General features: G+C 42.1%; 1 pseudogene; it reads left to right on the top strand.

Annotated features, from left to right (window-relative positions):
* The first annotated feature begins 1651 nt into the window (after positions 1-1651).
* LOC118475111 (protein RETICULATA-RELATED 5, chloroplastic-like) lies at positions 1652-7161 on the top strand (annotated as a pseudogene).
* Positions 7162-13848: the final 6687 nt, after the last annotated feature.

Here is a 13848-nt window from a genome sequence, read left to right as displayed (position 1 = left end):
TTCAAGAGTTTTTAAATTTCACTCTCTAAATTATCATTTGGAAAGTCAACAACAACAACAACAAAGCCTTTTTGTCCCAAGCACGTTGGGGTAGGCTAGAGATGAAACCCCGTGTGAAAACCTCAGAGCTCAACCTCCAAAGAAAAAGGGGAAACAAAGGCAAAGGAGAACCGAAAAACGACGAAACGGGGAAACACATAAAAGAGATAAAACCCACAAGAACCAACAAGGTCTAAATGGGCACAAGAAAAAGTCAAACGATTAAGGAGGAAAAACGAAACTATAAAAGTCATTTATATAAAAATATTTTTTATATATCTTTTCAATCTCCATCATCTTTTCTATACCTTGTTTTGCATTATAGAGAACCATTCATGTTTTCTATCTTTGGCTGGCGAGAAACCCGAAATAAAAATGGCTATATTTAGATAGCCATTTGAATAAGCTGTTGGAGAGTACTTTTTACAAAAATCTCTTTTTATATCAATTAAAAAGAATATAAGGAGTTTTTTTGAGTTGCTTTAAGGGCTAGTTTGAAAACTCAAATTTTTTTAGGGATTGAAGATAATTAAGTTAGAAATTTATTCGTTTTCACTTTAACGAATGGAAACCATTTCATTTCCATGAACTAAGTTGAGATGGTAAACACCCGACCAAAATAATACAATATAAATGCGAAAATTTTAGTCTAATTCAAGTTATTCATAATGTTTGCGAGAAGTCTTATTTCTCAGAATTAATGACTCAACCAAATGAGACTCGGGACTATTATCAATAATATGTAACATAGATAACCAACTTAAGCTTTATGAAGAAGAGCTTGAACAGAAGGGCCTATGGACTCGGTCAGGCGCTAGGTACTCGGTGATCAAGACCGGGAGGAAGCTTTAATCTATTCTATAAACATAAATATGGCAAAGTTCTCATCAGAATAGGAGATATAACAAAGATCTCAATTGATAAGAAAGATACACTTATAAATATAGAGTTTGACTCATATGTAAGTATCACTTGATACTGACTCCACTATGTTTCCAACTTAGTTACCGACTCTGCCTACCATAGTACCATGTAACCATAGCCCATCCTTAGAATACAAAAGGGGTCGGGGTTGCTCTAAAAGGCACCAGATCTCATATCATATCAAGAACAAATCAAACATACGTAGGATATTATCTCACATATTGAAAGCCTGGAACTGTATGAACCTGTGTGTCTTCCGAGTTTTTATCTTTAGCTTTGAATCTCATAATCTATCACGTATAAACACTATCAAACAATCTTCAAAAATTAGCCCTATTGTGTAAAATTATTCATTATCTCACCCGAAAGATCTTGTTGGCGTGAAAGGCCTAAACTCCAGAGTCCATACTAGGTTGGGCCATGTGCGGTGGGTCTCCGTAATCCGAATCGCGGTACACCAACCGAGCGCCACGTCTGTGAAAGAAAGGTGAGCCACTCGTCTTGCAAAAAATGCTGACTGTACGTGAACGCGAGCTAGTGGTTGCCGTGGCGCCTTGGTGCCCCTTTTGGGGCCATCGGCGTCAACATCAGTGCTTATCCTATACACGTAGGCATCGGTTTCCTTCAGTTTTGGACCTGTAAACTTCTGATCGTTCGTCCGAAGGTTTCTTTCTCCCTTCCCTGGTTTCCGAGCACATATAGGTTCCGGATCCCACCACAAATTGAAACAACAGCAGCTAGCGAATACTGACTGCCGCTCGAGCTCTGCCATGAAAAGTCGCCACTATTTTCGCCACAAGAATTTCGCCCGAAAATCTAGCACTGTGAGGCTGTGCTGCCTGCTGGTGCCGCCGGGCAGGTCAAAGAGTTCCGTTGCCGGTGAAAATGAAAATAATCCAATCGAAACTGGTGTAGCACACGGCTCTCTTGTCCTCTAGTGACGAGTGGATGGCATGTTGGCTGTAGCCTGTAGGTTAGGCTTTTGATGACAAATTTGATAGAAACATGCCTCAAAGTTCAAACTACTGTTGAGAAGCGAAATAACCGAGATTTCCAAGTCCGTTCAAGAGTCTATTTCCAACTGCTTCGTGCTTTCCCAGGTCCTCCATTTCACCCCCATCGCCGTGCACCGGCACCAGCGCGGGCGCGCCTCGCCGCCCCCACCGCCGTATCAACGCACGAGGATGCTGCCGCACGCGCCATCCCGAACCTCGGGGGCCCTCAGGTTCAAACCGCACCTCCCCACCAAGCCGCCGCTCCTCACCTCTTCCTCCACCGCCACCCCCGCCTCTGCCTCCGCCTCCACGCGCGGCCGCCTCTGCGCCGCCGCCGCCGCCGCCGCCACACGCCGGGACCTCCTCGTCCTCGTCCCTCGCTAGTCGCAGCGTCCACCGTCCTCCAGTCCCTTCCCCTCGCCGCCTCCGCCGCGGCAGGCGATGACAAGCCCGGCCCCACCGACGCCGGCTCAGGCGCAGGCGCCCGCCTCTCCGGCCTCGCCTCCGCCTCCGCCTCCAGCGGACGAGCCTGCTCTGTCGAGGGTATACGACGCCACGGTCATTGGGGAGAGGCCCAGGCCGTCGGGAAGGAAGCGCGGCGGAGGGTGTGGGAGAAGCTGATTGCGGCCGGGTGGTGTACCTCGGTGAGTCCGAGCTCGTGCCCGACCGCGACGGACAGGGTGCTCGAGCTCGAGATCGTCAGGAAGCTCGCGGCCGGCTGCGCCGAGGCCGGGAGGAGCATCTCCCTCGCGCTCGAGGCCTTTCCCTGCGACCTCCAGGAGCAGCTCAATCGGTTCATGGATGGGCAGGTTTGTTGCAGTTACCTTACTTATTTGGCTTAATTAACACAACGAATCTTACCATTTGCTACTTGTGACTAAGTATAGCTGAGCAACATTACATACAATATGAATTGCTTTTCATAGGTAGAGAAGTAGGGAAATGGTCTTGTGGCAAGAGCCAGAACCGTGGCTCTGCTAGGATAACTAAAAATGTCTAGCTGGTAGTTTGACCCTGCCCAATAAACTGCCTACTCTTAAGTTCCATCCTCGAGGGTTTGATATAACTATCTGTATCTACAGGACTACTACTATTTCAACCATATAGGTTCCACACAGGTTAAGCTCAATTAAAGTACTATAGTGTTGGTTTACCTTTTCGCCTATATTTGTATATCTTCTAGCAGAGAAAGCCTTCCAACACTTCATGTGGATGAATTTGTAACAATTCTTTGCATTATGCAGAATTGATGGCAATACCTTAAGGCTTTATACATCTCACTGGGCACCAGAGCGATGGCAGGAGTATGAACCACTTCTGAATTACTGCCGTGATAATGGAATAAAGCTTGTTGCATGTGGGACTCCACTTGATGGTAATTATTAATTGGTTCTCAAGATAACTGTATGTGATTCAGGCATATTGGAGCCATAAGTAATCTTGTTCGTTTATACTTCTGAATTGTGGGATTGTAGCATTCTAAAATTGTAATAATTTAAAATTGATTTGCGTTATTCAAACAGGAGAGGTTTTTCTTGTACCACGTATAGTAATATCTTTGCCTGCTTAAGCCACCTCTGCCACACGTCTTTTCAACCCTTCGCTAGTAAATCTCTGATATGATGCATATTTGATATGTAAATGTAATATGTAAGCTTAGCTTACCCTACATTACCGTGTGAATATTATCCAATACTTTTTCTTGACTAGGTGGTAAGAACTGTGCAAGCAGAAGGAATTAGAAGCCTTTCAAAAGCTCAAAGAAAGCTTTATGCTCCTCCAGCTGGCTCAGGCTTCGTTTCTGCTTTACATCCATCTCAGGTCGATCATTGATAGACAAAATTTCATCAACTCGTGGTTCCCCTTTTGGCCCAAGCTCATATTTATCAGCACAGGCAAGAGTAGTCGATGATTATACCATGTCCCAGACAATAATGAAAGAAATTAGTAATGGAGATCCTTCAGGAATGCTCGTTGTTGTAACTGCGTGCGAGTCATGTAATGTATGGGCCACGAGGAATTGGCGTTCCTGCTAGGATATCTAAAAAGATGCAAAAGAAAAATCAAGTTGTGATACTTCTTGATCCTGAGAGGCAAAGTATAAGGAGAGAAGGTGAAATCCCTGTAGCTGATTTCTTATGGTACTCTGCTGCCAAGCCATGCAGTCGGAATTGCTTTGATCGTGCTGAAATTGCTAGAGTTATGAATGCTGCTGGCAGGAGGCGTGAAGCTTTACCTCAGGTTATCACTCATTCTTTCTCAGTATAAGCTGAGTGCTCTTGGTGCTATATGTATTACCTGCTTCCTGTAACATCTTGGGAGTAGCTATTAGTCTAAAGGAAAATGCAATCAGTACTGATGTTATACATGAACTGTAGAACAAGAAATATTGTTATGAACCTATGGTAACTCGTTTTGAAGTCTATCTGCTATTATAAGTACTCATATTTTCTTACATCGGAGCTGATGAAATTTATTGTATTTCTGTATCAGGATCTTCAGAAAGGAATAGATCTTGGTGTAGTTTCTCCTGAGATATTGCAGAACTTCTTTGACCTCGAGAAATACCCTGTCATGGCTGAACTGATTCACCGTTTCCAAGTAAGCAGCTCCTGTACTCTTTATCTCGCACTCTTTCCCCTTTTGGAAATGCCAATCAAAGATGTTGCTTAGTAGTTTAGGTAGGAAGAGATTATTATATATTTGAAACTTAAAGCTGCCCATTTTCTGCAGGGTTTTCGTGAAAGGTTGCTAGCAGACCCCCAAGTTTCTGAATAGATTAGCTATTGAAGAGGCCATATCAATAACTACCACTCTTCTAGCACAATATGAAAAACGAAAAGGACGTTTTTTTGAAGAGATCGACTATGTTCTCACTGATACAATTAGGGGTTCTGTTGTTGACTTCTTTACAGTGTGGCTTCCTGCACCTACAATTTCACTCTTATCTTTTGCCGACGATGGCTCTGGTGAGAGTGTGGAGCTTCTGAAAGGAATTTTAGGATCACTGCCAGATAATGCATTTCAAAAGGGTATTGTTGGGCAGAACTGGAACATTAACCAGAGGTTTGCATCGGTGCTTATGGGTGGTCTAAAACTTGCTGGAGTTGGATTCATTTCTAGTATTGGAGCTGGAGTGCTTCAGATGTCTTATATGGTGCCCGTCGGATTCTTAAACCTTCTGCAAATATGGAAGTGGGGCGCAAAAGATCTCCGATCTGGAAATCAGCAGCTGTTTATAGTTGCTTCCTTGGAACATCAGCAAACCTGCGATATCAGGTAGTTTGCCAAGAGGCATCTTTCTGTTTACTCAAATGATATTAGTTTATGCGAAGCTATTTTGTGGTGGTTGCATGTATCGGGGCATATGTCGGTAATGGTCAAAATTTGTTGTAATAATACTACATGCTGAGAATGGAAAGTCGTTAACATCAAGATTAGGCCTTGCAACTGCAGATAATGTGCAACCAGTAACTCACTGATGCAATAGGTTATTCTAGTAAATGCAGCTTATAATTTGCTCTATTTTACACAGGAGTGTTAACCTTTTCCAATGAACATGTTTCAGGTCAATAGCTGGTCTGATTGAGCATCGGCTAGGAGAGAATCTGATGGCCTACTATGACCAGCCACTTATTGCTAACCTGTTGTCCTTTGTTTCAAGGACAGTTAACTCATACTGGGGAACACAGGTTTAACACTTTTGCACTTTACATTAACTTGATAATGTTTTGGTATTTAAATCTGCACTTTTGAAGTTGGCTGAACACCAAAAATAGTGTTCTCTTTCTTTGAACAGAAGAATTTACAGACTCTTTCTTATAGCATAGGACCAAAGACTGTAGAATAAGGTATGCAAGTGGGCAACCCTTCTACTTCTAATGATTGGTTGTTCAATTTGTAGGCATAGTTAGAATGCAACTCAGTCCGCTAGGTGCTAGCGTTGAGCCGTTGGACTCTGGAACTGTTTGCTTAATATCTGGCATTTTTATTTTGCCTGTTCAAATTAGCTGCACGAACTTCAGCATATATGATTTAGGCTGGTCCTGGTTTAATGGAGATAAAAGGAACAATCAACACTCATTAAGTTTATTGTTGCTTCTTGAGTGGGCTTTTCTTTCAGTCCCCATTTGGATCCTTGGAACTGAAATCTATTCTAATAATCACAATTTAGTCAAAATCAATGAAATTAATAATCCGCTGCAGGCTCGCAACGAGCGAGCGTACGTGCATACTTTTTACAAGTTATATAGCATGAAATCATATCATGAGGAATCAATTTTTATCTCTCACATCCTATGAATTTAAGACAAACTTATATCTTAACTTCAGAAAGTTGTGGAATGTCAAATTCCAAGCCAAATAACCTAGTCTATAAAGTAAATTCTAATTTCTCCAAAATGAGGATCCAAACAGGCCCTATTGATAAAATTCTATTGAATATCTTGGGAAGGAAATAAAACATTACAATAGAAGGACTTGATGAAATTCCCATGATTCATGGTAGTATTTGTGATGCATCTTGCTGTACTGACACCATGTTCTTGCAGCAATGGATCGATCTTGCACGAGTTACAGGCGTGCAAAGAACTAACAAAGAGCTGCCTTCTCCTGAGGTTTCGAGGCGCATCTGAAATGCCACTGCTAGAATGTGGCACGGCAGAGGTACAGAATGCGGACTGACAGCAGTAACCAGTCAAATGACTTGACATAAGTTATCGCGCAGTGGCCATACAAAACACAGAGCAGCTTCCTTCCATGGCACACCGTATACTAGACAAACCGTACATGCATATAAATGGGACTGTCTTTCTTAGAGCCAGGCTGTGAAGCTTAGCCATCGCGGTCATGTGGAGAGACGAATCTGAAATCCTGAAGAGTAAAGCTTTTGAAGACTTTCGACTTGTTATGATCACAGCCATTTTTACACACCATCATGGGGTGAATACCGTTTGTACATTCATAGAGGAGACGGCCGAAGAATTCTTTGGAGCACGTACAGCATTTTACACGTGAAATTTGTTCAGAAAACATTACTGGAGATTGTCACATGGCAAAAAGGATCAGGATCGTTGCTTGTGAATTGTGATGCACCTTGTATGCAATGCACTTGAATCCAGAGTGCACGTGTGATTTTATTGTCTGAACGAACCGTGCGACGGCCTGATGTTTCCTGTGGTATTGCTGTGGTGTGATCAAACTAGTCCCTATGTTTCCAGTATTCCACGTTTGCCTTTCCAACGCTGGTGAGTCAGTGAGTGGTGAACCATGAAGTCGGGTTTTTTCTTGACAGATTACCAGCAGTATCCTCTCCGCTCCTGTTTGGATTGAATCCCGGGCCACGCAAAGTTTACCCGGCACTCCGGCTGCGGCAGGCAGATCTGATCCCAGGAAGTCAAATCCAACGCGTGGGAATCTTATGTGCTGCCTGCCTGCCCTGCCAGTGCCAGGCAAGCAGCATGCCTGATGTCAAACCAAATAGTATGGCTTCACGTGGCATTTCTTCCTCGTAAACCGCGTGTCAAAAAGGTACAGAGCACTGCAGTCACGAAGAATTCATGGCATGACAGAAGTGATATTGTTGGTTTCGTGCTTAGAACTCATCAGATCGCTCTCTGCTCAAAAAGTCTGAACAAGGAGACAATGCTTAGTGGGCATCTATCACCTCGTGCACAGGTTCTACCTGTTCCTTCAAGTACGGCGAAGCGCAGCGCAGGGATCCAATCAGGCTGTCACGCTCGTGCAACCAAACCCCATGCGGTAGCCTCGTGCCGTTGTCGCACGAATCCAGTTCCCGAGTGAGTCTCATCAACCGTCCAACGGAGCAACTGCTTGAATCGTCTTCTTTATCACAGGAGCCTATAAAATTTGCTGCGCTGCCTGCTCACACTCCCACGGACAGAGCCATCTTTGGTTTGGACCACTTATCCAAATCCCAACAGTGACAGCATATATGATGGGACAGAACCAGAGATGAATGCACCGTCAAAGCTGGTATTAGATCACGATCGAAATGATTTCTTAGGACGCTAAATAAAATTTAGTTCAAAAATAAATAAAAATAGAGCTTGATTTTAATCTGATTCGATCTTTAAATCTTATAGTGTAAAATTTAGAGTTTCGTTACCAAACCTAACCACCATACGCTATATATATAAACATTAATATTTATAATATCTAATATAAATAAGTACCTTTGCATTAAAATATATATTTATACTAAACATATTAAATCTAGTTACCTTTAAAAATGGCAAGTTTAGAATTCTGTCTTTTTTATACAAGGCAAGTAGATACCGTGGCTAGATGCTTCACATGACTTGCCCACGGCCGCCAGGCGCCAGCTAGAGTGCCAGAGACGGGGTCAAAACCGTACTGTGCAGTGCACCGGCGTACAGCCAATACACTGACGCCTCACATTTTGCCAGGTTGGTCGTCGCCTCTGGCTGCCACATGTAGCCGCGGCAGCCGAGGCCAGGGCCCCGGCCCCGTCACCGAGCAGGACCAGTGATCTCTCCGGTCTCCGCAGTCCGCACTGTTGTAGTCTATTGCAGTGCTCAGTGCCAAATGGAGAAAACAGAGACAAATGACAGGGATGGTTTCTTTATTGCAGGCAGGGTAGTATATATACAAGCGTTCCCAAGGGGTGTGTCCCTTGGGAATAACTGTCACATGGAGGGATTAGATCACATGTACAAATATTTTGTAACACTCCCACTTGATCAATCCTAATCCATTTGATCATCTGCAATCTGTCATCAAATTCTTGATCTCCTCAAAAACCCTGTGGGAAAAATAAGGAGTACACAATGTCTTTTGGATAATGAGAATCATCTCACATAGTCTCCAAAAGAAAATATGCTTGTAATCATCATGTATAAAAACCCCTGTGGGGAAAATCAATGATGAAGCATATAACTTTGTTGATATTACCTCGTTAAAAACTTTGAATGAGAAAACCTTAGCAACGGCAAAACTCATACAAAGAAAAGAGTGTAATATGATGGTTCAATAACAGGTTATATATCATGGGGAATTACTCCCCCTGAACCTTGCAAGCACTTAAGTCTTCTCATACCAATCCCCTCAACACATTTCTGAAATGTAGAGTATGGTAGAGATTTCGTGAATAGATCTGCAAGATTATCACAAGACTTTGTTTGCAAGATGTTTATATCCCCTTTTTCCTGAAGTTCATGGGGATAAAACAGTTTAGGAGAAATATGCTTATTGATATTGCTCTTGATATAATCTGTATCCATCTGAACAACACAAACTGAATTATCTTCATAGATAATTGTTGGTGAGTCAAGAGAACCAATACCACAAGTTGTGAGTATATGATTCACCATTCTACGAAGCCATACACATTCACGTGATGCTTCAAATAATGCAATTATTTCAGAATGGTTGGTGGACGTGGTCACCAAAGTCTGCTTAGACGATTTCCACGAGATGGCAGTTCCACCTTGTAAGAATACGAATCCTGTTTGCTGATCGGCCATTGTGGGGATCAGATAAATAGCCAACTTCTATATACCCAATTAAACTAGGATCATTACTTCTCTTGTAAAAGAGTCCTAGATCCTTTGTGCCATTTAGGTATCGGAAAATATTCTTAATGCCAACCCAGTGTCTTTTCGTTGGGGCAGAACTGTGTCTTGCTAACAAATTTACTGCAAAAGCAATATCCTGCCGGGTATTGTTAGCAAGATACATCAATGCACCAATAGCACTGAGATATGGGAACTCCGGTCCCCAATGTCTGTTCTTCATCATCCCGTGGTCTGAATGGATCTTTCTTTAAATCCAAAGATCTGACCACCATAGGAGTCTTTGAAGGATAAGACATATGCATATTGAATTTTTCCAATACCTTTTGGGTATATGTACTTTGATGTACAAGGATTCCAGAAGGTAAATGCTCAAGTTGTAGACCTAAGCAAAATTTGGTTTTACCCAAATCCTTCATCTCAAATTCCGTCGTTAAATGATGACGTGCTTCATCAATATCAAGTTTATTTCCTATGATGTTAAGGTCATCAACATAAACTGATATGATACAGAATCCCACTTTGGATCTTTTGATGAAGACGCATGGGCAATCATCATTTTTCGTGTATCCCTTACGTAAAAGGAATTCACTCAATCGATTGTACCACATTCTGCCCGATTGTTTTAAGCCATATAATGACTTCTGCAACCTTACGCAATACATGTTGTGCTTTGCCTTTGGATTCGGTACATCTATTCCATCAGGAACTTTCATGTATATATCAGAATCCAGTGACCCATAGAGATATGCGGTCACTACGTCCATCAACTGCAAAGATAGACGATTTTGCACTGCCAAATATATTAAATATCGGAATGTTATTGCACTCATGACTGGTGAATAAGTTTCGTTGAAATCAACGCCGGGTCTTTGCGTAAACCCTTGTGCTACTAGGCTTGCTTTGTATCTCACTACCTCACCATTTTCATTTTGTTTCCGAATGAAAACCCACTTATATCCCACAGGGAAGATATCACGTGGTGTAGGTATTACAGCAGAGAAAACTTCTCTTTTGTAAAGCGAGGCTAACTCCGCTTCGATTGCTGCCTCCAATTTGATCCAATCCGAGCGCTTACTGCACTCTGCCATGGTCTTAGGATCTAGATCATTTTGAAGGTCCTCAGCAATCTGCTCGGAGAAATATATGTCGACATTGGTAGCTTTTCTATCATATGTTTCACCAGTCTCAACATAGTTGATGGCAATTTCATCATTCCTTAGAGACTCATCAGAATTTCCCAAATTGATGTGTCTAGGATTTTCCGATGTCCCAGCCTCGGTTATGTGCACATCCGAGCTGGGTTGTGGATCATCACAATCCACATGATACATTGTATCATATTGGTGTCCTTTTGCATTCACTATAGTTCTTTGCTTCTTAGCAACAGAACAGCGCTTATTCACCATACTTCTCCTCTCTAGGAGTTGAGTGGCCTTATTCGGTACTTCCACTCTTTCTGGTGCATTCCTAGCAGGAATGAATGATTTAGTGACACCTTTGTAATTAGTGAATGCATCTGGCAGTTCATTTGCAAGTCTTTGCAAATGTATAATTTTCTGAACTTGTAGTTCAGTTTCTGAAGTACGTGGATCAGAACCTGGAACACATTTTGTATTCCAATTTATTTCCTGGCATTCTTTTTGGTACTTAAATTCTCCCCCTAATGCGGGAAATGTTCCTCATCAAAAATAGAGTCAGCAAAACGGGCTGTAAATAGATCCCCTGTTAAGGGTTCTAAATACTTAATGATCGACAGAGATTGAAATCCCACATAGATCCCCACTTTCCTGTGTGGGCCCATAGCTGTTCTCTGAGGTGGTGAGATTGGAATGTATACACAACATCCAAATTTACGCAAATGAGAAATACCTGGAGGATTTCCACGTACCATTTGTATTGGGGATGTTGAATGGTATGCAGTTGGTCGTAATTGTATAAGGTCAGCAGCGTGCAGAACTGCATGACCCCAACACGACGAAGGCATTTGCAATTCATCAATAATGGCCTTGCTATGAGTTTAATCCTCTTGATTAGTGACTCAGCCAAACCATTCTGGGTGTGGACATACGGTACCGAGTGCTGTACTTGAATCCCCAGTGCCATACAATAATCATTGAATGCCTGAGATTTGAATTCAGCAGCATTGTCCATTCGGATTGAACTAATCCGATGTTCAGGAAAATTTGCCTTTAACTTGATAATTTGAGACATTATCTTGGCAAATGCATGGTTGCGTGTTGATAGTAAACACACATGTGACCATCTAGTAGATGCGTCAATCAGTACCATGAAATACCTGAACGGCCCAGAAGTTGGTATAATTGGTCCCACAAATATCTCCTTGAATCCTTTCAAGGAATTTAAGCGGTTCAACTTTAATTTTGAGATATGATGGTCTCAAAATAAGTTTCCCAGTTGCACATGCGGTGCAAACAAAATCCTGAGATTTGGGAAAACTTGTTGTGGGCAAATTATGACCAATTGAATTGCCTGTAATTTTCCTCATCATCCCTATGCCAGGATGACCAAGTCGATCATGCCAAATCTGGAATGCATCAACATCTTGGAAAATTACCTTGTATGCAACATGTGCATTGCTCTTAATATATGTATAGTACAACCCTGACGTGAGTGATGGAATTTTCTCGCATATGCGCTTGCCATATTTATTCGGCTTGGTCAAGAAGAGAAACTCTTCTTGATTTTCATCATGGGTTTCAATATGAAATCCATTTTGCCGGATATCTCTAAAACTTAGTAGGGTACGTGTAGAATCAGGATACAATAATGCATCCTCGATCACAATTTCAGTACCCATGGGGAGGGTAATAGTTGCTCGATCAGAGCCAACTATCACAGCATCGCGTCCGGCGATGGTCAAAACTTTCCCATCTCTTTTCTTAAGAGTCTGAAAGTATTTGATCTCCCTAAGTATAGAGTTTGTGGTACAACTGTCCACAAGGCATAATTCCTCTTTTGTCGAGTTGTCATCATTATGCATCTATACATAAATAAAAATTCTGAATAAGAATTTTATGATGCAACTTAGTACTATACATAACATGATATTAAATATCACAATGTCGAAACAATATTACAATAATGGTATGGCGACTCATCCAATGAGTTCGCACTACTCACAGGACCCAACACTGGTCTGTAGAGTGTGTTACATCTCAAAACATGAGATTGTATACCTCTACTTATTACAACAACATTATAAAGACAGTATAGAACAACCACACAAGCCACAGTGATCATGATTAAATCTCCAAGCATGAGAGATTTATGCCAAATCTCCAAATGGATCCTTTGACATATACTCAATGATCATATCATCAGATTCATCTTCTTGTAGAAGTGGAGGCTTGTTGTCAACCACATTGAGGTGCTCTTTAGCAAGAGTGTTCTTCAGGTCACCAGAAGCCAGTGAAGAACTTCCAACCTCAATTGGTGCTTCAGTAGAATTGAAATGAGCCTCAAAACCAGGCTTATCAGACTTTGGCTTCTTTAGGGATTGTTGATACAAAAGAACAAGGTGCTTAGGGCAAGTGCAATCCCTAGCAAAATGGCCCTCAGTACCACATTTAAGGCAAGCTCTATTGCCCTTAGATGGTAGAGGCTTGCCATTTCCTTTTCCTTTTCCTTTACCTTTCTTGTGGAATTTGTTCTTATTGAATTTGCGAGGTCCAGGAGGATTCTTGAAGTTTTTCTTGAATCCTTTCTTATTCTCAGTCTTATGCACATTGAAATGTACCTCAGGCAGAGGGGCAGACCCAGGAGGGCGCTGCTGAGCATTCTTTAGAAGAAGCTCATGATGCTTTTCTGCTTGGGTCAATGTGTGCATGAGTTGAGAATATCTCTGGAAATTGCTAGAGCGATACTGCTGATGCAATATCCTGTCCTCTGGAAGCATGGTAGATAGAGTCTTCTCTATCTTGTCTGCTTCAGAGGGCTCTTTCTCGCAAAACTTCAATTCAGAACAAATGCTATGAAGAGCATGGTTATATTCTGCAACAGATTTAAAATCTTGCAGTCGAAGGTGGTTCCACTCATGGTTGGCTGACGACCATATGAGCTCCTTCTGCTGTTCATAGCGCTCTTTGAGAGATTTCCACAAGTTATGAGGGCATCTCTCCATAAGGTACTCTTGCTTAAGGTCCTTATGGATGTAAAGCCTCAAAAGGAAAAGTGATGTGTTCTTTTTAACCTCATTCACTATATCAGTACCAGTGATGGGTGCTGCAATGGCATCAATGATCCCACGAGAAGCAAAAGTTATTTCAATATCTGAAGCCCAAGTTGGGTAGTTATGCCCATCAAGGGCGAGTTCC

The sequence above is a fragment of the Zea mays genome, unplaced genomic scaffold (genome assembly GCF_902167145.1).
Source record: "Zea mays cultivar B73 unplaced genomic scaffold, Zm-B73-REFERENCE-NAM-5.0 scaffold_420, whole genome shotgun sequence".
Lineage (NCBI taxonomy): Eukaryota > Viridiplantae > Streptophyta > Magnoliopsida > Poales > Poaceae > Zea > Zea mays.
Note: the sequence above shows the minus strand (reverse complement) of the source record. Positions and strands in the feature narration are given on the sequence as shown.